General features: G+C 38.3%; 1 long non-coding RNA gene across 1 annotated transcript; it reads right to left on the reverse strand.

Annotated features, from left to right (window-relative positions):
• Positions 1-24,592, reverse strand: LOC109145327. Its single transcript, XR_002046656.3, has 3 exons — positions 24,330-24,592; positions 4,382-4,551; positions 1-2,953 (listed from the first exon to the last, which is right to left on the reverse strand). It is a non-coding gene; the product is annotated as an uncharacterized LOC109145327 (long non-coding RNA).

The raw sequence follows: 24,592 nt of genomic DNA on the forward strand, positions 1-24,592 counted from the left end.
TGTAATTCTTCCTAATCTGCTCTTGACTTTTCCACCATCTAGTGTTTACTCTGAAGATATGTTATTGATGCAGCAGGAAGCAGAGGCACTGCCTAAGTTCAGTGTATTGAATGTTCTTCAAAGCTGATCTGAAAAATAAATGCCAGATAATAAGCTTAACATTTTTTATTGAGAATGATATGGAGCCTGACTACCCTGACAGTGATTAAAAATCCTGAGAGATTGATCTGAGACATGTTGAGAAAGTTCAGATTTTGAGAACATACACCTGTCTGCCAGATGTGTGTTATGGCAACAAGGGTGAGGAGGGAAGACTGCTGTGATAACTAAGCTTTGGATTTTATTTTCAGACTTGAAAATGTAAATTACAGTGAATGCATGGTTTTGATTCTTCATAAACCCAACTTCTTTTCATCAAACTTTTCTTAGCTTTACTTCTTGATTAATGCACTTGCAAATACATACATCTGAAAACAAACATGTTTTCATCTGTTATGTACAGCATCCCTAACACATATATTTGAGCATTAAAAGAGCTGCAATCTGTTTGAACATATGTCATGCAGAAACCTTTATTATTGAAGCCCCTGTGCAGTAAAAGTTAGAGCAGAGATTCCATAAAGTCATTCATGAAGTGAGATCTCAGTAGTGGGAATGGCCACATAACAAAATTCACCCACAGTACAGTACAAGACAACCACATGAAAAATGTTCTATGAAGACTTCATGGACTCCAGCTGGCCAGGACCCCTCACTCTGAGCTGTTGCATTAGAAAGTGATTTTCTAAATAGAAACTTCAAAATAATTTGTGCTGCAGGCTTTGAAGCCCTACCTGTATAGCACATTTTGTGTGAGGATTCATCTGCTCATGACTGAGAGCATAGGAATGCCTATGAGTCACAAAGGTGGTTTCTCACAAAGATCTGGTGTGGTTTGCTAACAAACTGAGCTTCTCCTCACAGGCCAATCTAGTGATCTCCCTGAAGAACATCAAATTATCAAGGGCTTCAAAACCATGTTTGTGTCCAGGAGGACACAAATATTATAGCAACAACTCCAATCAGCTGTTTTTTCATATTTTTCCTTTGATACTGCTTGAAGACTTGCATACAGCCAGACCATACAAGTACTCTCCTGGACTCAACCCAGTAACTGGAGCAAGATGCTCTAGCTCAGTATTTCTTCTGTGACAGTGTATGAAAATGTATTTCTAGAGAAGAGTGTAATATCAGAATGACAATGTACAAAACTTCCCATTTTACTAATGCACAGCAAGGTAAAGACTTCCCAAAATCTTTGAATGAGGAGAAAAACGGCTAATTTCTTCTGACAAAAACAATCAACCAACCAACAACAACAAAAGCAACAACAAAACACCCACAAAAAGGCACTAACATATTTCATTCCCTGTCAGGATTTAGGGAGGGTGAGCCTCTGCTGCCTGGAAGCTCTGTGGCAAGATGCTGTTCCCTCTAATGGAGTGAGCAATACACTAAATATGAAATGAAGCCTAAGTTGCCTAATTAGCTTAAAGACATGGCTAGCAAGGGAACATGAATCTAATAATTAGTAATGCTTAGTAAATGGTTCTTGACTACTTTGACAATTTTTTCTTTCTGTTTGTCAAAGAAAAGGTATCCAGCAAGGGCAAGACAAAACTGGAAAAGCAAGACGTGTTTCAAACTGGATTAGCAGAGGTGTTTTAGGTGTGTGGACAGTTCATGATCATGTCAGGAATATTCATTTTAGCATGAAAAAGGACAAAAAAGTGTGCCTAAACCTGAAACAAGAAACCCAGTCTTCAGTGGAGGAGGATTTCCAGAAACTATTTGAAGACTTTGGTATACTTAATGTCATTATAAAGAGCCCAATCTCACAAATGCTGAGGAGGAGATTTTATTTTTTTAACCACTGACACTGCAGGGGTACCAGGACCATCTGAAAGTGTGTTCAAATGCAGCTGGTGAAGAAACAGAGCTCTGGGACATGGGAAGAGGAGAGAGAAATAGTGAATAGGTGGGTGGTTGGGAGCAGTTGCTCTAAAGTAGGAGGGCTCAAGGACAATTTTTAGGAAGACTGATAATATCAGGTGTGGGCAGAAGCTCAGGAAGCAGAAAAGGAAGAGCAAAAACCATTGGAAGAAGGAACAAAATGAAGACTTCTGAAGAACAGAAGTAATTTGAGGGAGGAACAGTGAATTAGAAGATAGTTTATGGTGCTTTCAGCTTTTTCTGGGGCATAATAAACCTTGCCTTGCATTTAGATTAATAATTTCCTCCTAAAACATGCAGCTAAAGTAGTTAAACTGACTGACACATTAATGGCTGTACTTGTCTTCATTGACTCTAGAAAGATCTGGTGGTGACTTCGTGAATATAGTGGGTGACTGCAGAGGTAACTACACTAGAGACATTTCATTTTCAGAAGAGATAGAGATAACTCCATATTTTGTGCACTAAGCTCTGTCTGAATGTGATCTAAGCTAGAAAGAGCTACAAAACTTGCCAGACAAAGGATCACCCTTCCCTTCAATAGGGGGACAGCCATTTCAGAAAAAGACTGACTGGCTCTGACAAGAGGGAAAGACCAAGACAGGGAAGCCAAGCCAGGCAGTCTCCTGAGCCACTGGTTACCTCCTACAGGATGAAAGGAAGGGAGGAAAGAGGGAGGGAGACATTCTGTAGCCACACCTCACAGCTTTCCAGGAGAATGCTGGCAATTCAGCTTCTGAGTCACAGTCCTGCAGAAGGGGCGGCATTTGGAGCAGAATGGCTTGAGTCACTCCTTGAAATTGTCCCAAGTACCAACTCCCCAGGTTTGATGGAGGCAAATGCATTCAACCTGGGGCACAGGACGTAATTCCATGTTTCTTTATCTGTGAGAGGTTGTTATGCACTTCCAGCTTTAATATTCTGTCCAGTCCTGATACAGTCTGAATCCTTTAGCCTCCCGCTGGAAAAAAACAAAAAAGAGTTTAAATTCATACCAGCAGCATGCACACATTATCCTGTTGTGCAGTCTCAGAGCTGAGGCTACAGAACTATGCTGAAGGCTTGTGTGTTCGAGCTCCCCAAGACTCCCTTAGGCCCAGGGGGGATAACAACTTTCATCTCTTTGCACTGTAGATGCAGCACAGACGTTGTAAATTCAATGATGTGGTTTGGAAATTCGAGTTTTGACTCATTTGGGACAACAGAGCCATCATAATGAACAGCAATTTTACATTTCTATGAAACAGAAACATATTTGCACCAGCTTAACAAACTGGAGAATCTATCCAGAAACAGAATCAACATTCCCAAAATAAAATCAAATAATACAAAAGAAGCCACTAAGATGGTTCTGCAGTCATTATTGTGGCAAAGACAGCAAAAGAAAGCATACTGTGTTAGACTGTACAATGTACTTGGATGTAATTGTACCATTTCATCCCTTCTGCTAATGCAATTAGGGTATTAAAATATTGCAGCTTTCTCCATTTCCTCTGACATAAGTGAAGGGGTATGATCAGGTGCAGGACAGAATAAATACATTTACTCAAAAACTCCATAAAAATTCCAGTCAGTTTGTTTCTCATGTAGTGCTTATACTGCTACTGGTATATATAAAAGTTGTGCTGGGTTCATAAGGAAACTAGTCATATTGAAATGATTAAAGATGACCAGAAGGAGAATTATCTAAGAAATCCATAGTATTTTACGGATGAGCTGGCATATATAGTATTTACCATACCATAACTCATACAAGTCTTACTTACTATCCTAATGAGTGACAATAGCATATCTGGAAAACATCTGCCCTGGAAAAGGACACATCAGCTACTCTGTCTGCTTGAAAAATGTAGATATAGTATTACTCTATGTCAGCCATGCATATCATATGTGGTATGAAATGTCTTCTGTGGTAAAAGAATAATGAGTGCATGCTTCATCTCGAAGTGCCCCAGAATAGATTCTGGTGTCCTTTCTCAGGATGAGTACCCCTTACTCCCTGAGTAGTCTAATGGAAAAAGGGGTACATGTTTTCTGCTCTGCAGGAGTTCAGGCTACTTTATGAATTAAATCCCAGCAGGGCTAAAATAATTTTCCAGCAAGTTACTAAAAAGCATTTGCAATTTACTATAATTATTCTTCATGTTCTTATGAAGACCTTGGCAGTAGGAAAAAGAGACAAAAGCTTACAGAAGGTATTTCTTTTGCAAATTTAAAAGAAAGCACTTAGGTTACCATGGCCGTTTATATAGCTGCTCTCTTTTCCTTTTCAACTGTCATGCATGTTTTGGCTGGCATGATTACAGTATATTCCTAATCCCCAGAAGAGCATTTTTCCCATCAGAACCAGCAGCAGCTGCGGCTTGAACATGTTTATCAACACACCCACCTGTGTTTTTGTCATGGACCGCCAATGATGCCATAACTCCTCCCGTGCTTTCCACTATGTAGGTGTTTGTAGTGTCTTTCCAAAGAAGTGAATTTTGAGAGCCGGGAAGTTTTAGAGTATTTTAGTAAAGTGAACTTTGCTTTAGTGAAAAAACTCCAGAAGGGTCAGACCTATGGCAATTACAAGAGGCAGTAAATACATCCTGCAAGTTTTGGAGGAATGTAGTGTCCAGCCCTCCACTCTTTAAAGAACATCTATTTTCTGCAATCAGCGGAAGTTTTTTTGCTGTTACTTTGGTCACTGCTCTCTTTTTTACATAAACTGCTAAAATACTGAACCCAACAGCATGTTAGGGTTTGTTTTCTGGCTCAGGATACAGATAGAGTAATGGGAAAAAGTTAGCATCGTGGGCATCTTGAATGCTTGCGATAATTCACTTTCTTCAGTAGTTATGCTTTGTTATTAGAGAGTGTGAACATTTTCATTCTTATTAACAGAGTGATCCTTAGCCAAGGAATTATCTAATAGAACAGCTGGGACACTTTGAAGCAAACTGTGAACTTAAATTAAGTTCACAATTCAGAAAATTTTGCCTTGTCTTAGATTTTTCTTTTCCTTTCTTTCTTTCTTTTTTTTTTAATAAATGTAGCAGTGATCTAAAATATTTTTCACTGACCCCTATTCTTATCAGGTATTCTTATATTAACTTAACTAAGGAATGTAAGGTGGAGATAAAGATCTGTGTGGCAGATGTGATGCTAGTGTTCATTTAACCCAAAGTTCCAATTTATTGTGTTCCCTAAATGTAGGGTTTCATGACTATCCCACATGCCTTTAAATGACATTTTTCATCTCCTTACAAAGGTCTGTTCTCAGATAGAAATTGCTGTGGTCTAAACTAGAAATGTGAGAAGATTTATATTTATTATCTTGTTAGTTCCAGAGGAGGAATCTACCAGCACTTACAGAAGACTAAGCAGAGTTTAATGGCAGTTTATGGGCTCTGTCTCTTAGCAGAATCATGTACTGTTTACAACTGTTTCCAAGACATGCAGGTGCATTGTGAGAAAATGAGCCACTACTGAAGTCATATTGTAGACACTTAGTTACAAGTGTTTCAGTCACATAGCAAGAAATTAACAATGCCGCATTTGTTTTCTTTTTAATATTTCTCATATTTCTTATTCTCATTCTAAAGGAATGCATTCTAATCCAAGGACACATTCTCATACATTCATTAATCCTGCTGCTCTAAAATGTTTCACATGAAAACTCAAAATCAGATGGCTTTATGCGTTCCAACTGGGCTTTTGTAAAACAGGGTCATCCTTGAACTTGTCATCTGCTGAGGTATTAAATTCCAGATTTCACTCAATTACATGATCTTAAGAATGTGGCAAATTGCCATTTCTTTCTCAACTTTGAACAAATGTTATTGCATCTAACTGTTTAATTTCAGGAATCCTTCAATTATAAATGGCCTTTAGCAGGAAGTTGTACATCTTCTAAAAATTTACCTATGAAAGGAATGTAAGTGTTCCTTATTGTATACATTCTGCAAAGACTAAAGATCGTTTTTTTTCTTAACCCGGAGTTTAGCAAACATGATTTAACAAATTAATATTTATTTCAGATCTGTATGCAGTTGGCTTTTCTCACATTGGAAGTCAGTATTATGAAACCTGGTACAGTGCCTTTGCAGAAAGGTTAACTGGTCATTAATGTGATCCATTTATTGAAGCTACAAATCATTACAGCAAAAAGTATTCTAATATGGAGCAAAGTCTGAAATAAACAAACACTTCAAATGAAAAAAAAAGTTAGTAAAATAGAATTAAGCATGTTATATTAAAAAGAGTTGTTTCAGATAAAGCCATAACTCTGTCCTGAAATAGCTGTATGCAATAAATTCCTTCTTGGATAACATATTTTTGTTTTTCTAAAAACAACTTTATGAGATGTTCTCCATGTCTTTGCTTCTGTAGCTGTACTCAAAAACTAAGTTCACTGGATTTTTCTGACTGAGTTTGCAGGAGGTATCTTATTGCAACATAACAGTTTCACAGAATGTGCATTAATTATGCTACAATTATAAAAATTATAAAAATTATAAAAATTATAAAAATTATAAAAATTAACTGAATTGCACACTTCTGCTCTCTGATTGTATGCAGAATACTGCTAGCCATAGAGGGTGTATTGCTTATTAGAGCAGTTATATTTCACCCAAGACATTTCAGACCAGCAAATCTGCATTTTAAATTTTTTATGCAAAAGAGATAAATTATTTTTCAACATTTCTCTCATAGCTGTCCTTTGTCTCAGTTGGACTTTCTGCTGAAACAAAATGCTCTGGACAAGTGTGTAATATTGGACAAGACCACCTAGGACTATGACTGGGATCCTTCTCGGCACAGGCAGGGAGATGGTGGTGTTCCAAGGGTGGGGAGTGAGCTACAAAGGCAGAGCCAGCTCCCTCCTGACTGGCTGTGGAGGGAGAGTGGCAGGGCTTGGGAAGTGGTTGCAGAAGGAACTGGGAAGAGATAAGGAAGCAGGGCTGGGACTTGAATAGCTTGGGGAATGGGAGAGGGCAGCTGGTGAGAAGGACAAACCTCTCCCAGAAAAGGGAGACCAAGAGAAGTGAACAGCTGCTGCAGCCGCAGGGATCCCAGGAAACAGTAGCTGGGAAAAGGCTGACTTGAAACGGGACCTACAGGAGCTAAGCCAGGAACAGCTGAGCAACTGCAGGGAGGACTCCTGGGGATCTTCCCACTGCAGGTAGAAGGCAGCTCAGGCACCCAGACACCTTGAAACCTTTGCCAAGCACTAGCAGAAAACATCTTTTCACTAAACAAGACGTGAAATTAACACACCAGGCTTTTCAGTTATGGGCTTGTGAGGGGAAAAATGGGCTTCTGAATTGTCTCAAGTTGGAATCCACTCCTGGGTATAAAATGAGGAGGCCAGGAACAGCTTGGATATTCTGTGGGGAAGTGCAAAAGTCTCTGCTTGGCCCTCCTGCTGTCACAGGTGGAGAGAGATAACAGGAGAGATCTGGGCTGTCACTTGGTATGGACCTGTTGGAGACCAGACCCCTGCATCAGATCATCTGCATTTCAATAACTCAGATGTTTTTGAGACCAAAACATTCTAAGACATTTCTTGTCATAGAGAATTACACAAAAATGTTATTCCTTTGAAGCCAACTAGCACAGAGTAGCCTGTGTCCATGCTGTTAAACCCTCTCATCCTTCAAAACTGGCCAGTCTTATGCAGCTGCCTACCAGCAAGTGCCCATGACCTACAAATTTTCCCAAGTGATGACAGTGAGTTGTCTGAGGGAATAATCTTTGGTCCAGACCAGAACCATTCCTGTAACCCTCTACTACATCATCTGTTGAGTTTGACTTCTTGGGAAGATTTTCTAAAGCTATTAATTCACTAGAATGTTTAATTTACTAAAACAGACATAGCCTAAGGGCTCTTTCCAACCAAGCTGAACAAATCTGAATGGTTCAGCCACATTGTGTCTTAAGAAATAGTTTGGGATTGAGGATACTTGTTCAATAACTGAATTTACACCCATTTCAGCCATAACAGATTTGTACCAGTGAGTATATTTTCAAAAGTATATACAGGTTATTTTCTTCTTTTCCAATGTCAGTAATGACAAAAGGGAATGTTGAGGTTTTGTCTTGATATGTTCAACTGAATAAAAATAATTTCAGATATTTCAAGCTATATAGACTCATGGATCTCTTTTATGTAATGACCCGTTTTGTCCATTGCTTTAATTGGTTTTGTCACGGTCCTGCCAGAGGGCTGGAGAAGAGTCAGTTTGCAGTGGATTAATTTTGGTTGTATCATCTGCCTCTCTATCTCCATCACCATACAATCACAGAACGATTTGGGTTGGAAGGGACCTTAAAGATCATTTAGTTCCAAGCCCCTTGCCATGGGCAGGGACACCTGCTAGACCAGGTTGCTCAAAGTCCTGTCCAGCCTGGCCTTGAACACTTCCAGGAGTGGGGCATGTACAATTTCTCTGGACAGTGTGTTCCAGTGCCTCACCATCCCCACAGTAAAGAATTTACTTGCTTGACTGACTGGGCCTACTGTATCAGAGCAAACTACTCCTTCTTGGAAGAATTAAGCAAGAATCAGTTAAGCTGAATCAGAACTAAAATCTAAATAATGCAGAGGTAGCATTATCAGGAGAGGAAGGTAGGTCAGCACTACTCCAGAGTGACTGTAGTCACCACAGGAGCACAGCCTGGGGCAGGGTACTGCAGAAAGCCCAGGTATGAACTGCAGCCATGGCACAACTCCATCCAATGTTGGCAAGCTCCTGCTCCAAAGTGACTGCTGCTCTCCCTAACACGATTCTCCACTCAGTTTTCACTGCAGGCTTGGGCTGGTGCCAGGCACTCTCAATTCAGCATTGTATTCAGAATAGTTTGGAATATCGCAGTCCATTTGGTAAACAGGGATGTTGTGTCTCTGTTAGACTCTGCCTGCTATTGACAGCTTTGGCTTCTCTCTAGCATCTTGGTGGAACTCAGATTTTAATTTAGAAATCTTGAAGTCTCTTCCCTTGACAGTGAAACACTTGTCTCCTGATGATGTAGGCTCATGAAGCTGAAGGTCTTTAGGAGGGAACTGCTGGTGGGGAGTTTGCTGTGAGGCATCTTCCATTTTAGTAATTCTTCTCTGCTAGCCTTTGAATGCATTGTGAATCCTTCTGTTACCATCACAGATGAAAGATGATGAGGTGAGCATGGACTAAGGCAATTTAAAAAAAAACCTTAATGCTGAGCTTGTACCAAATTTCAGAACTAGAGTTTTGAGCTGGCATCCAATATGAAAGACTAAATTCAAAAATTCTTCTAATAAATAAATAAATGAAAAAGAAAAGCCCTCAAACTTGTAGGAATCAATAAGTTTGTCTAGAAGAAGCAAATTTTAGGGGATTAAACATGAGCAATAACATTGCTGAAAGTTTCCCAGTAGATAGTACATATATATTTTTCCAACAGTACTTTACCTGGGTGTATCCAGGGTTGTGTTTTTCTGATTGCCCAAACTGGCAGAGCACAGGGAAAGCTGTGGGTTGTGGGGGGTGAATGCTGGGCATGCTTTGAATGGAAATGAAAGTAGTGAAGAAAATAGGAAATTTTGTGCATCTAGGTTTCACCATGGAACTAAGCAAGAAGATAAGCAGAACTCTCTAATACAGTACTTTGTATCTGTATTAATGTCTGCATTTCTGCAGAGTTATTTAGGAACTTCTTGATGAAACAGATACATGGCAGAATTCAGATATAAGCACAAATCTCTGTTAAATAAGCCTTCTAGAATAACACATTAATCCAGGAACAAAGATTATGTAAGTGAATGTTTTTGAAAGTACCCCATCCTAGTATCAACCATGTATTTTCCATAGGCTGAAAATTCGTGAAGTTGCAGAACCTCTTTAAAGGAAAGGTTTTAAATACTTGTTTCAAACACTGGAACAGGTATAGACCACTTTCCTTTAACAAATCCATAATTCATAGTAAACTATTCCCTAATCACTCACATATTCAGCACAGCTTGTTTACTTAGTTCCTCATTCATAAGAAAGCAGTATCACAGCATGGTAACAGGAAATAAAAGGGATTTACAAAGAACTGGTCACAGAAGAGGTTAAGTACAAAATCTAATTAAAACCACTTTGAAATGTTATTTAGTCTCTGTAACAGTGTAGTGGATTTCTTTTGGGGAATACTGAATGCTTCAATAATTCCTGACAGAAATGTATATTCCCAGTTTGTCTTTACTATGATGTATAAGCTTAATTCATTCATATGAAAAATTTTTTAAAAACCATTTTATTAATGGTTATCTAAATTCTACAAGAATTTTCATAGATAGGTTTTTCTTCCTAGATTAGCTGTTTGTAAGGTACTAGGAAGATCATGGTTTTAAACTATAAAGGCTATTCACTTCCTAAGTGAAAGTGTGCAAACTGCCTGAAAAGGATTGTTTTGATAACCTTGATGTAGGGTTTTCTTCTTTTTTTTTTTTTCTATTTAAAGACCCAGCTGATGTGTTCATGTTATAATGAAAAATAATTCTGCATCAAAGCTGATAAATATAGAAATTGTAGAAACTATTTGGTAGATATTTTGGTATAAGGTTTTTAATCTTTAGTTAAAAAAAGCCTAGGTCACATTCAAAGCACTCATCTAGTACATTGCTATGAGCCAAGCTCATGGAGATCAGATGTGTGATTATAAGTATGATTCTGATTCACTTTGTGTACAAGTGACTTTTGAGGAGGCACAACTCTGTGATATGCCTCTGTCACTTGAAAAAGATACTGCCAAGGACACAAAGTTCTTAAATACTCCACAGCAAACCCAAAACTTTCCAAAACAACGGTAGGATGGGAAGTTTCCAGAGCTAACTTTTAGACCAATGGGAGGCTACGCCTGAGCATGAGAAATGAACCAAGAAAAACACAGATTAATTCATTTCCACTCTGATCCAAACTGGTTTTTTTTGAAGCTGTAGTCAGTAGCAGTCTCTCTGTAGGCTTCCATGGGCCCATGATAATTATCTAACATGAGTTAGTTTCTCTAGTAAGCTTCCCTGTGGTTTTTGGCTGCTTTCTGCAAGCCATGCAGCCCTAATAAAACTCTTTCCAGTGATGCCAAAATTAATGATACCCTCTTTTTCTATTTTTTTTGATGTATATATGTGAAACGAGAATGAAGAAGAAATCTCAGAAGGGAATGTTCAAACAGCACACAGAGCCATATAAGGCTGGAGTTTGCAGGCTTTTATCAATCAGAATGGCTCTGGGTTTTCAGTTCCCCAAGAGCCTGAGCATTGGGCCCAAGAACTTCCTGCAGAGCTTGAGAAGTGTAGTAAATGAAGAAAGTTTAATACTTCTCTTAGATACACATAATTATGCTGTTGCTTTCTTCTGTTCTTTTGACAAAAGATGTAAATGTTGTTTTCCTTTATTTCTCTCCTTAGTTCTTCAATTTTTTCAAGGAAAAAGAAGAAAGAGAACTGACTTTCTACCAGGTAGGAGGAAAGCCACATGTTATTTTGTTCCTGGCTTTTAAAAGGAGATGAAGGGATGGGAAGAGAGAGTGAGAAATCACGGGCTATTCAATTTTCCTCTTAGTTCTGCTTTTGCATGATACTTGTGTGTTGCATGCTTGTCTTCTTTTTCCTTTGTCTTATTGCACCATTTTCTTTTCCTCTGTGCTTTTTGCTTACTTTAGTGATGTAAGCAGCAAATCTTAAGAGTGGTTTTATTTGTGCTTTACTGATTAAGGTTAGTGTAACTAAGCTCATTGTGTAACTTGGCCTCATATAATACAGAAGTAGAATTTGATGAGTGGGAAAAAACAACTTTTTTTTTTCAGGAAATGCACTTAGGTATTAAGAAAATACACATTTCATATGCTGTATTAAAACTAGCTGTCAAATTCTTTTTCAACACTGGATGGTTCTTATTTCCACCCTAAAGCAGAAAATAAGAAAAAGTGATGTTGAAATAAAGGCAAGCCTTTTTAACAAATTCCGTTTCAGTGGTTCTTGTATCCTGTTCTGGATTTTTATATACTCATTCTACTCTTTGAATATGTCTTGCTGATACACTGCAATCCAAGCTTGGCAGCTGCAGACACATTCAATTTATACAGATTTAAGCAAAAATAATAGATTCTGAACCTAATTTTCCTGTCTCAGGTCCCTCATTTTTCCATAACATTAAATAGGTGAACGAGAAGCCTTTTGTATTGTCTAGGATCTAGGAACTAGCATGCAGTTCGTTTTCTTGGAAATCTGCTAAATTTGAGTGCAACTAAACAGAAGTCCCTGCCACAGAAGTGCTCATCCATTGCTGTGTGAATTACCCTCAAACCATTCCCTGCCCAGATCTGAACTTCTTTGAGGTTGTCTTTGATAATACTGAGCTTAAAGGTAGCAACTGCATTTATACAAACTCCTGCCGTATCTAATGACTGATGAGAGAAAATTCAGCAGGAGAGTTGTTTTCTTCAATTTTTTTTTGTTGTTATCTTTCAAGATTTAATTACCTAATTCTTATCCCTTGGTATGACAAAGAATTTGCCAAAAGCTGTACACTGGTGCCAGCATTAACATAATTTGTATATTAGCAACCATATAATAATATCAAGCAGAATTCATCAGCCATCAATAAATGTCCATCAAAGTCACAATATCTGCTTCTTGCATTGAACAAAGATAAAAAAAGAAGATTGAAGAAAAGAAAAAACCAAATGTTCTTCAGTAACTCTTGGAATGAAAATGTAATAACTCTACAATACTGTAATAAGCACAGTAGAAATGCAGTGACTGACACCTGGAGTGACAATCAAAAGTCATGCAAAAGTGAGTTATCTGTTGTCTGTACAAGTTTTGCATAATACTATTTTGCTTATGATGGAAAAAAACCCCAAGTTCTCAGTTTCCCAGGGAGTTAAAAATTAGACTATGCCATTCTTAAATAAATGAATATGGTGTTTGATTCCCTGGTAATTCATTCCAGGCCATGCCGTTACTGAAACTGTCCATTTTATTTTTACTGCTGAGCAGGCAAAACTTGGGTCTGAGGGAAATCACATGCAGGGCCCATGTGTTACACTTTGGTGAGCAGCTCAGCCATGGGGCTGTGGGATTCTTTGGTGCTCCTGCAGCAGCTCTGCAGTGGAGCACCTGCACATAGTAGGGTGTGCCCACCCTGGATCTACAGGCTCTGAAACCCCCGTGTCACTAGCCCTGGGACAGCCTTCGTGGGTCACCAGGGCTGCACATCTGCCCGAGGTGAGAACTGACAGGCTCCTCACAGCCACAGAGCTGCAGATCCCGGCTTTAGGATATTGCTGTGTTTGGGGAAATTTGCCAAGAGCTCCCATCAGCAGCTGCCTTTGACTTGGCCTAATACAGACTGAGTCCTTTTGGTTCACATCTGTGCTCTGGGTGAGTCTGACCCCTTGCTGGACAAGAGAAACCAACTTCTGTCCTGGGGAACCTGGACTGATGGAAATAAATAGACAAAGCAACAGAATGAAACAGCATTTTAGCCATAACCAGAAGAAATGTGGCAAAACAACAAGCTTACCAAGTGCCCTGAAAGGCAGAAGAAAGTTCACAACACTGGAATACAAGGGAAAGTCTCCAAATGACTGGAAGATTTAACAGCAAAGTGAGAAACTACAGAGAATGCAGAGTGCAGCAGTCGATTTAAAACAGGCAAAAGAAGGTTGATGGTAAATCAAGCTGAACTTCTGCATCTTGGCTCAAAATAATAGAGGATCCATGAATCTGCCAATGTTCAAAAGGAAGATGTCAGCAAATTAATAAGAGGTTAAAGGAAGAGTGTGCGAAGAGGGCGTGGAGGAGAGTCACTACACACAACAGGAGTTAATAATCAGGAGAGCCCTGGGGATGATTGATGAGAGAAACTGAGTCTTGGTACCAGCAAGGGAGTCAGTACATAATTAGCTGGCTTTCCTGATGGGGTTTGATTTGCATTGCTGTATATTTAATAGCTGTCAGTGGATCTGCAGTCACAGAGTCAGAGTCAGTCTGGGATGAGGATGAAAGAGAAAGTAGAAGATCATAGGGGAGCAAGCTGGCCAAGACCCAAGAAAGAAGTTGCAGAACAAGGAATCACAGACAAAGAGGAGAAGAATCAGTAAGAGAGGAACTCAGAGGAAGGATTCCTTCAGCAAGAGCTAGAGGTATCAAGTAACAGAAAGAAACTGTAAGGGAACAGGGTGGATGATATTGATGACTTACATATTCTTTAGGCCACTAGCTATTAGAAAGAATTATCTCAAGGAAAAAAACCTCCTGGAAATAATTTTCCTGTTTCAAAGAAAATTCACAGAGGTAAAAAAGTACCTACAAAGATCTGGGTTTGTATGCAAAAATGTTATATTTGATGCATGAATTAAATGCTCCCAAGCCTGGGAATATGATGGGATAAGGACAGACTAGGGGCCCAATTCAGCAAAGGAATAAGAAAATTCTTGAGGACTTTGTAGGAAAAGTAACTGAAAGCATGTAAGAGGACCATTGTCCCAAGGAGGTGAACATGATCAATCATCTCTGAAATAAGGAGGAGCAGATATCTGAGTATCTCATTTAACTGGTTCCCTCTTAAATTTTTCTTTATCATGCAACAGCCTTAAAAATAACAGTGTTTTCTCAATTAAATACTGAAACAGACATTAAAGGGTAAGAGGGAAACTATCCAACAGTGCATAAATTCTTGTTGTGCTGTGTCCATTTCAAATCTCCATAAGCAGCAAAATAGTTATTGCAGAGTCACTGCATCAGTCAGTTGTTAAAGGGTCATAATTAAGACTATATATACACTAAAATTCTGTTCTTTATACCAGTTCTAGGGTATCAAGCTTGCATGTAACGTAACTTACTGATTTTTTTAAACTTCTGTCCCCAGCACAAACCCCTCAGCATTTAAACAAGGATTTCCCTTTCATTCATGTACTCTGCTGCTGAAAAAAAACAGTTGGGTTTTTTTAGTAGAGAGAACCAGAAAATATGAACATGAAAATACCTAGTTTGCTTTTGCACAAACCAATATCTCATAGAGAGCAAAGCATGTCTCTTCCCTGGACAACATGTTGCTTATCAAATTTCAGGCCAAATAATCTTTTAAGGGTGAATTGTACATTTTGAAAGTGGGAACTCTAATTTAATTACAATCAAACAATGAAAGAGGCAAAAGGTGTAAGAAGGAAATTGTATCTCCCTGTCCAGAGCACGATGCTGTACAATCTGTGCTGTGACTGCAGAATACAGGAGTGACACAGAGACATAACCACACCTTCTGATAGAAATATATTGCACTTGGAAGATTTCAAGAGCATAAACATTTTCCACAAGTTCCCTCAAGCTTTCATATTTGCCTTTAACAATCTTCATTTTCCAAAATGGTCTTTAGAGTAAATAAGTCTAAAACTCTGTCAAGGAAAACAAAAAGATGTGTTAAGCCAGGAAGAGATTGTCTTCTTAAGTCACTACACATGATGAAAAAGTTTCTGTCAAATACTTACAATTAAAAAGATTGATTAAAAAATTGACATAGTGCAAAATCATTGAAGATGCCTAAACATTGAACATAATCTATCAGGCAGGTGTTACGCTGTGACTTAAAATGGGAGCTGCCAAAATTGTATTTGGAATTGTATTCCATCGTAGAAACACAAAATTTGAAAGGGACCACTGAAGGTCATCAAGCAGAGTAGCCTAGACATGTCACTCAGGATTGCGTCCAGGTGGTTTTGAATATCTCCAGAGAAAAAGACTGCACAACCTGTCTGTGAAACCTGTGCTCTGTCACCCTCATAGGTATTTGCCATAAAATACAAAATATTTTCTGAAAGAGGCTGAGGATGTTTAAAAGTATATGGGAAGAATTCCTTTTTCTAAAATATAAACTTGTTCACACAACAATCAATGCTACAGCCTATGAATTTAAAGAAGAAACAAACAAGAAATCAAACTAAACTTATGTCTTTTAATCTAAGAATACCCAAAACCCAGTCTTTCAGATAGCAGTCCAGACATGAACAGGAGTAGAGGTGAACAAGAAGTTAGAATTTCATTTTAGATGTAACTTTACATATATTTTAAACAATACTGGTTATATTCTCTTTTCCAAATACACTCCTCTAAGTTCTTGAGTCTTGATTTCCCTCCTTTAAACTAGATAGTCTTTATTCATGATAATTCAGACACAAGATAATAAATTAATTATAATACATATATCATTGTCCAGATTAACCTGTGAGTCCCTAATTTGAACCAACTTTGAGTTGATCACAAACCTTCTCCTTGGAATTCTGCTGAAGCGTACTTTACAAAAAATGGAAAATCCTGTCAAGCAGCAGTGAACATCCATGGAGTAGGCAGAAGAGGACTTCCAGAAAAAAAAGAAAAAAGCCTGAGAACTGAAGGAAGAAGTCAAATCTCTTGCACTAGCTATAACTCTCCATGAATATATTTCTAATTGCAGTTGAAAACTCTGCAATGCAGACATGTAGTGTACTCTCCTTTTGCTCTATATTGCAGAGAAACAGGCAATTCTTGGGCAGAAGCACAATCTGTTTTAACCATTTACTTTAGGCTGAAGTTCACCATACATTAAAAGTGCCAGGCATAGAATTATAAAATCATCCTGAGTTGGAAGGGACTCACAAGGATTGTCCAGTCTAGCTCCTGACTCCACAAGGGCAACCTAAAAGTTAAAGCTTAGGTAAAAGAGTGCTGTTCAAACACTAACAAACTTGGGGCCATGACCACTTTCCTGGGGAGCCTCTTCAAGTAAACACCCTCTCAGTGAAAAACATCCAATCTGAACTTTCCCTGGAGCAGCTTTAAGAAATTCCCTTTAGTCCCATCACCTGACACCTCTCTGCTCCCCATCATGAGGAACTTGTAGGAACAATGAGGCCACTCCTCAGTCTCCTCTAAGCTGAACAAACCCAATATCCTCAGATGCTCCTCATAACTCGAGCCCTCTAGTTCTTTCACCCTTTTGCTCTGCTTTGGAAACATTATAGTATTTTTATATCCTTCTTGTGTTGTCAAGTCCAAAGCTGCAGGCAGTACTCATACTGAGGCTGCACCAATGCTGACTACAGGGCAACAATCACTTCTTTTAACTGGTGTCTCAATGTTGAATACAATGGGAGTCTTGAACACAACTTAGATGAAGGCATCTGATCTGTAGACATCTCCACTGGGAAAGAATAATCCTGTCCTTACAGTCCATCTCAATACATAGCTGTAGTAAGGTTGGACTCCTAAAGAGGGCATTCACAGCCCGGCATTCAAAGCAAAACCCCTTGGGCTAGACCACACATCCTTTTGAAAGTGAAAATGGTCACTGCTCATGCCTCTTATCTGATGGCTGCTTTGGAAAGTTCATTCAGACAAATCTGTGGGACTCCCTTGCATACAGACAATATCACTCAGACGGGCAAAATAAAATCTCTTGCAGAGGGTGAGATAGCAAAAGGGTTGCCTTTTATGAGAGCCAAAAAATTAGTCCTGAAGTAGCTGAATCACTAGGGATCAGAATAATTTTCTTCTTTTACCTACTGGCCACAGAGGAAGGCAGATAAAGCATGAAAACCTGAACTGGCTCATTGGTGAGACCCACAACAGTCAGGTTCACCGTAGGTGACAAACTCCCAGTACTGATAGCTAAGAGTAGTAGATATGCATATGTACAATAAACTTACCAGTCCCAACAACTATTTTAAAGTCTTAAGTGGCATTTAAGTGGCAGAGTAATAAAATGATGAATTAAGTAAAGACTTTGTTAGCTGGCCTAATTCCCAGAATGTACTGTGGTAATATTTTGATGTGAGATATTAGTAAGTGATAATTTTTGGAAGGATTTCTGACTATTTTTCCACAGCCTCTGAGCAAAGAGAATGCCAAGCTATCAGGAAGAGGGAATAATAAATTAAAATTCCACCCTGAAGTAAAAGTGCTTGGTTTATGCTTTCACTGAAGATTTTACTTCTGACATACCAATGTCTCTGGATTTGTTCAGAGTAATCAAGAAGTCGTGTGTGTTTCCAAGAGATCAGTAATTACTAAAAGACTAATAAAATAGTCTCAAAACAGCTGATGGGTTTTAGGAGTGCTAGATGAGATTCATCAGTCTTGAAGCTGAAGGGATCGTTGTGATATTTGTGGCCCTATAGACCACATGAGATGGTCTGAAAAGAATTTGCATGTAAAGTGTTACATTAAAGTCTTCCCTTGTGATGAACTTTGTTGAAATAAAATTAGCAATTCAAAGGATTTCTTTCTGCCTAATAAGTGTAAACAGAAAGCAATATATGAATCAGAATTGCTCCCACATTTATATATATGGGAAATCATTGTCTTACACACATATTCTGCCTCAAGGCTTGTTCTGAGTGCTGTTACAGCAGGTGTTGAAGAGAAGTTAAACTGAAAGACTGTACTGAGAAGAGTCTGGAGAGTGGTAGTATCCTTTACAGTTGTGTGATCCTCAAGCTCCTGTGAAATGAACCATAGCCATTCCCTTGACTAAATTGGAAAAATTTGCTTGCTCCAGATTCTGCTGAAGGTTTATGTCTGTACAAAATGCAAAAAATGCACACCAATAAAATCATCCATCCCAATAACTCTGCACATACTCTCTTATTGCCATGCAATAACTAAGTGCTTTTTGGCAGATGATGAATGACCTTTTGTCATGCTTTAAAATTAAGCCTATTTTACAACAGAGAAAAGTAAGAACCCAGATACAATTTACTGAGATTTAGGGGCTGTGCCTGAAGTGTATTCTGGGATGAGTGTCCTCCTCCACATATTCCTGGGCTAATGCCCAAACATAATAGATCTCTTCTCTCTTTTCTCTCCTCTTCTTCTCTTCTTCTCTTCTTCTTCTCCTCTTCTCTTCTTCTTCTCTTCTTCTTCTCTTCTTCTTCTTCTCTTCTTCTTCTCTTCTTCTTCTCTTCTTCTTCTTCTCTTCTTCTCTTCTCTTCTCTTCTCTTCTCTTCTCTTCTCTTCTCTTCTCTTCTCTTCTCTTCTCTTCTCTTCTCTTCTCTTCTCTTCTCTAAGAAGGGGGTCTATCTTCCTTGAATTTCCTCTACAGAAAGTTGCTTGTAGCCCCAAAACACCAGACCATTGTTCTGGGAAAATGCAAAAAAAAAAAACCCCTCAAAGGAGTTTAAAAGCTGCTAAGATTAGTTTTTCTCTGATATATATGCCTTTATGCTGACCTTGGTCCAGTTGGTTACAAGGTAAGGTCCTTAGGACAGAAATCAAGTCTTCTCAGCCTTACACAGGACTGACAGTATAATTTTAGAGGAATGAATAAAATGACTCAGTTAATATTTAATCTAACTTTGATTTCTGTTTCCCAGCCATCATACTTACTTGTTCTCTTTTTATGACACCACATACATTGCTTTCTATTTCTGACAGAAGAGAATTTATTCATACCTTGCTCCTCAATCCGTCGCATGAAATGCACATAGATTTAAATATTAGAGCATATAAACACAAATAATCTATGCTTTTTATAGCTTGACACTACATCTAATACTGCATGGGGGATTAATGGTTCCTAGACAGGAGACTGGGAAATACTGCCTTTGGTTTATGGTTAGGAATTTCTGAGGAACTGTACTTCCTTCCCTACCACATAAGCACTAATGAGAGCTAATAAATGCATAAACACAGATATTTGCAAATGCACTGTGATTTACTGTAGATAGCACTACAAGTTTGAAGGTGACATCTCTTCTCTATTGTTACACTCCAATTTGCCCACAGATAACTGGGAGAATGATGGGCAGGTAGACATTCAGATATGTGCCCCTGGAGTGGAGAATCAGGGAGTACTTTTAGTCTCAGGGGAATCTGGTTTCATACAAGCCATGGGCTGATCTGTGCACTGGAATGAGACTCAAGGTGAGGTGGTCTGCAAACTGTGTGGGCATTATAGGGCATTTCAGCAAAGTCCCAGTCTGAACAATCAAGGAACCAATATCCCAGAAGGTAGAATGTTACACACCTGCAGGTCAGTCATACAGTCTGAACACTTTGAAGAACTGTAAGCAAAGTGATGTGGTTTGTTCTTCTTTTCTTTCCTTCTGTAGATGCTTTCCTTCTCCTTTTTGCAGAGGAGACTTGCATGCACACCTCTGGTTCTTGGTTTTGGGGAATGACAGGTTCAGAAGGGCACTGGTCATTTATGAATGACAAAATATGTGTTAAGGTATTAAGGTAAATTGAGAAATTTTGTTCTTAGCTATTCTTCCCTGGTGCGCTGCATTGTAATCTCATGCCATGGAAAGGCTGGTATTAGCAGAACAAGACTATGTGAGTGCTAAATTTAATAAAAAGCCCAGGTACAGAAATTTTGTGCTAACAGTTGATGAACAAACAGGGCTAGTGAAGCCTCTCTGCTGTAACCTGCTTCATTTGAGCAGATCCTGGACACAGTCAGACAAAAACTCAGTGAACACAGCAGGCCTTCTCAAAAGAGCGCTCCAGAGGTCACACACCTATGTTCCTTACAACTTCTTGTGTATAAGGTAGCTTAGATTTGTTTTGTGGTCATTCTAAGTAGTAGGATATTTTTTCCACTGATCTTTTAAATTCCATGCCCTGTCTGTTAGGTGCAAAGAATGAAATGATATCATTTCAGAGTGGGGGAAGGAAAACAAGTGCTGAACAAAGTTTCAGATGTCTTCAGTCATTTTGCAAAAATGCACTGATTTGCTATCAAGGCAGGCTGATCTTTAGCACTGCCTCAATGTCCTCCAGAAGATTCTGCAGTCTGTGGCTGACCATCAAGGTAAACTGTTGCTTCATGTGCTTCATATTCCTAGTGTATTGATCAAAAAACCTTACTGTGAAAAACTGGAAAAAAATACCTAACATTTCTGATCTATCCAGCTGTTCATGCAAGTATCCTACATATATCCTAGAGAGCTAGGACAGCTGTTGAATAGGTAGTTGGCATGGGATTGACAAACTAAAGCCAAGAAATTATAAGCTTTGTCTTGGCATTTCACTTTAGAGCTGGACATCCTTTATGTGGCTGAGAAGTTATCATTTTATTAGACATTTGACTTTTAGCAATGTGCATTTATTTAAGTAATGTTCTAGCAATACCCAGGTCTTGGGTGTTAAGGGTTTGCATTTGTTGGAATAAAGAGGGTTAAGCACTTTGCAGGCTCATAAAAAAACCGCAAAACACAAAGAACAAAACCATTTGAATATGTTTGTTGAGTCACCCTGTGCATAGTCTACTATGGGCTATCATAAAAGGTTTTCACTGTGCTGCGCATATGACCAACTAACTATAAAATGTAATATTAAACATCCAGTCCATATAAATACTCTTAAGATTAAACTCTTGCATTCCTAACAGATCTCTTTATCCTGATTCCTTCCAACTTTAACTGGGAATTCTTTGCACTGCCAAATGCAGTGATAAAAATATATTTACTTTGCAATATTTAACAGTTGAAATTAGAACTAGATAAAATTTCAGGGCGAGCCGAACCAAGCTCACTTTATTTTTCCTAAAAGTAATAATAATATTAACCAATAAATCCAAAATTAAATTACCACTTTGAATGATGACCAACACTGTAAAGGAGTGTGAATAGGTTAATAGTTTTCCTTCTGAGATATAAGGTATAAGCAGGGTCAGGGTATTTTCATAAGATTAGTTCATACTTGGTTGAAATGAAGTCTAAACATCTTCTAAATATTTCATGGTGTTTTTTCATAGTAAGATTACTTCTCTGTCACAGTGCTGTTTGATAATTTTTTATATCAATCTGGTTAAAATAAATAGACAGACATCAGGATTTCCACATTGAATTAATTTTTATGTCCATATTTAAAAATGCTCAGCGCTTCAGGATATGCTTTACTAGATGTATTGGGATGGGAATTATCTCAGTAGAACAAGGTTTTAGAGAAGAGAATCAGTACAAAAACCCTTTCAAATACAGATTTTTACATTTTGACCTGACTAGCATATTACTTTCTCCTAATACATCTCTATATTTTTTCCTGTCACAGAATAACCCTGTGGAAGCAAAAGACATGTTGTTAAATTCCTGATTTATACAATGAGCAAATGTTTTTCAGACTTGCCTCCAAGGATATTTACTGTGAAATCACTGGGGTACAACACAGAATGACGAACATCACGTCCTTTAAAAAGAGTGTTTATGGGAGCCAAATATTCACTTTGGAGTTTAGAACTATTAATTCTCTTACTAGTGCTAAAGGAATGGGAGTAAAAGTAGTGTAAGGAGAAGTTTATTGTGACTCCATTCATAAAGGCCAAACTTGAAGGTGCAGAGTTCAGAAAATACAAGACTTCCCTCCTTTGCCAGTTCCTCTCACTTTCTCCCAGTAAAGGCAGATGACTTCAGTCAGAAGTCCCTCAAACAAGATCTGTTGCATCTAGATTAACAAGAGTCAGCATAACCAAACCCATGGCAAAAAAGTGAACTCATCTTTAGGTATAAAAATTACAGTTAAGAGCTTTGAAAATATTCTCCTTCCCCACGCACTAATGGTTTCTCTGTTTGGGCTGGGGCTCTAGCTAAATCCATCCCCTGGAAAACCTGCCCTTCATTTAGTTAACTCCCAGAGTTAACTCTCACGGACTGGTCCACCTTTCCTGTCCCCTTCAGCAGACCTAGACACTAATTTTAGAGAACTTTTACAAGCAAAAGGTTAAAAATTGACTTCCAAATGGACAAATTGGGAGGATCACATTTGTAGCTGTTATCTTTAAGTGACTGAAAAATGTCTTCCCTAGGACTTAGTCACCAGAAATTTGAGTACCCTGGCAGAGGCTGCAGCTGTTGCACTCTCAATAATTTCCCATCTTATCTCCCTGGTTATAACTGTGTGCCTGCAGCAAAATAGAGTCTGAGTAATAATAGGAAGTGCAGTGGGAGCATCCAGTTCCTTGTGTCGAGCGTGAGGAGAACCAGAACTCCTGTAAACCGCCCAACAGTCTGGGGCAAGGTTAAGGAGGGAAGGAGGCGCTTAGGGAAAATTATGCCCTTCTCCCTGACCCCTCTATTTACAGCAACTTGGAAAAAAACATTTTTCAGCTTGCTCCTGATTAGGCGAACTCTTGTTAAGTAGAAAAATAATGACAGTTGTGTCCATGGCAGATATTGAAGGTTTCCCATGTACATGTCTGAGACAAGGACTGTTAAATACCCATCTATGAAGTCCCCATGACTTTGTTTTTCCTTTATTAATAAGGTTGTATCACAGTGTTTTTAACTGCTCAGTTAAAATAAGTATGAGTAAGGTGAGGCTTTTGCATTTGAGAAATTATCTTTTAAAATGACGTTTTTCTCCTTCCTTTCTGATTTTATGATCTTAATTTATATTAGTTCAAGTTTGTTTTCTAACTATCAGTTGCATTTTGGATTTTAAATAATAGAGTTTTGCTGAAAATGTTTATATTTGAAATGTTCATGTAGGCATTAAACAAAAGATAGAGGCCTAATTATCTTCATTATGGGGAAAACACACTTTTAGACATAAGTGAACTTAATCTGTGTACACAGCCAAAGCTCTTTCCCCCCCCATATAGAAATTCCACAGTTATAAAAAGCTCAGATGTTTTGTCTAGGCCTACTTTTCCTTCAGGATTTTAAGAGAAAATAGTATCCTTTAGTTGTGTGAGATATGTCTCCACAGCAGAACACTGAGGAGCTTGATGGGGAAGTGGGTGGTGTTAGGGATACACATCCACAGTGTTCATTAGCCCAGTGACAAATACAGCACTTCCCCTGGGGAAAGATGGATTGATAAAAACAGTTACATCACTCTGACACCCCTACACAGCACTCACTTGGGTTCCTACATTTGGAAAATTTGTCCTGGATGTACACACAGAGGCACACACATACACACACACACACATATATATACACTTAGACACATATTTATGCATATTTATTTAAAGTTAAAATAAGTTTCATCATTGCTGAAATTGAAATCAACTTTCTTTTGCTCTGACCAAAAAAAAAACCAAACCAAACAACTTTTACTCCAGAGACAGCAGTACTTGCATAACCATTCACATGAATTTTATATCTTAGAACACTTTCATGAATTTCAAGTAAAATAGTCTATCTACAGAAGCACAAAATACATAAACAGACAAATGAAAACAAAGTAAAAGCAGTTTTTTATAAAAAAAAATTATCCTGAATTATACTTCAAATTTCTAAACCTGGAAATTTTGAAATTATCTTACAAATGCTCAACATACTTTCATGCATGCAGCTAAAGATTAAAAAAACTTCAAATCCACCTCTGATGTAAATCAGCGCCTGGACTTACTTACCCAGCTGCTAGCCACTTTGTCATCCTTCAGTGAAACATTTTCAATATTCTTCTTGCAATAGGTAATCTAATTAAGATGTATAACATAGCAGCCAGGACCATATCATTACTCTATGTAAATATATATCCTCATTTCCAGGGGTGCTGAGATCTCATCATGCTTCTAATAGGATCATTTTTTATATTAAATTATATTAGTCTTACATTATCTCCTATCTCATTGCTCAAGTGCCACATTCCCTGACACAGCAGCGTGCATGCAGT

This window comes from Corvus cornix, chromosome 2 (genome assembly GCF_000738735.6).
Source record: "Corvus cornix cornix isolate S_Up_H32 chromosome 2, ASM73873v5, whole genome shotgun sequence".
NCBI classification, from domain to species: Eukaryota; Metazoa; Chordata; class Aves; order Passeriformes; family Corvidae; genus Corvus; species Corvus cornix.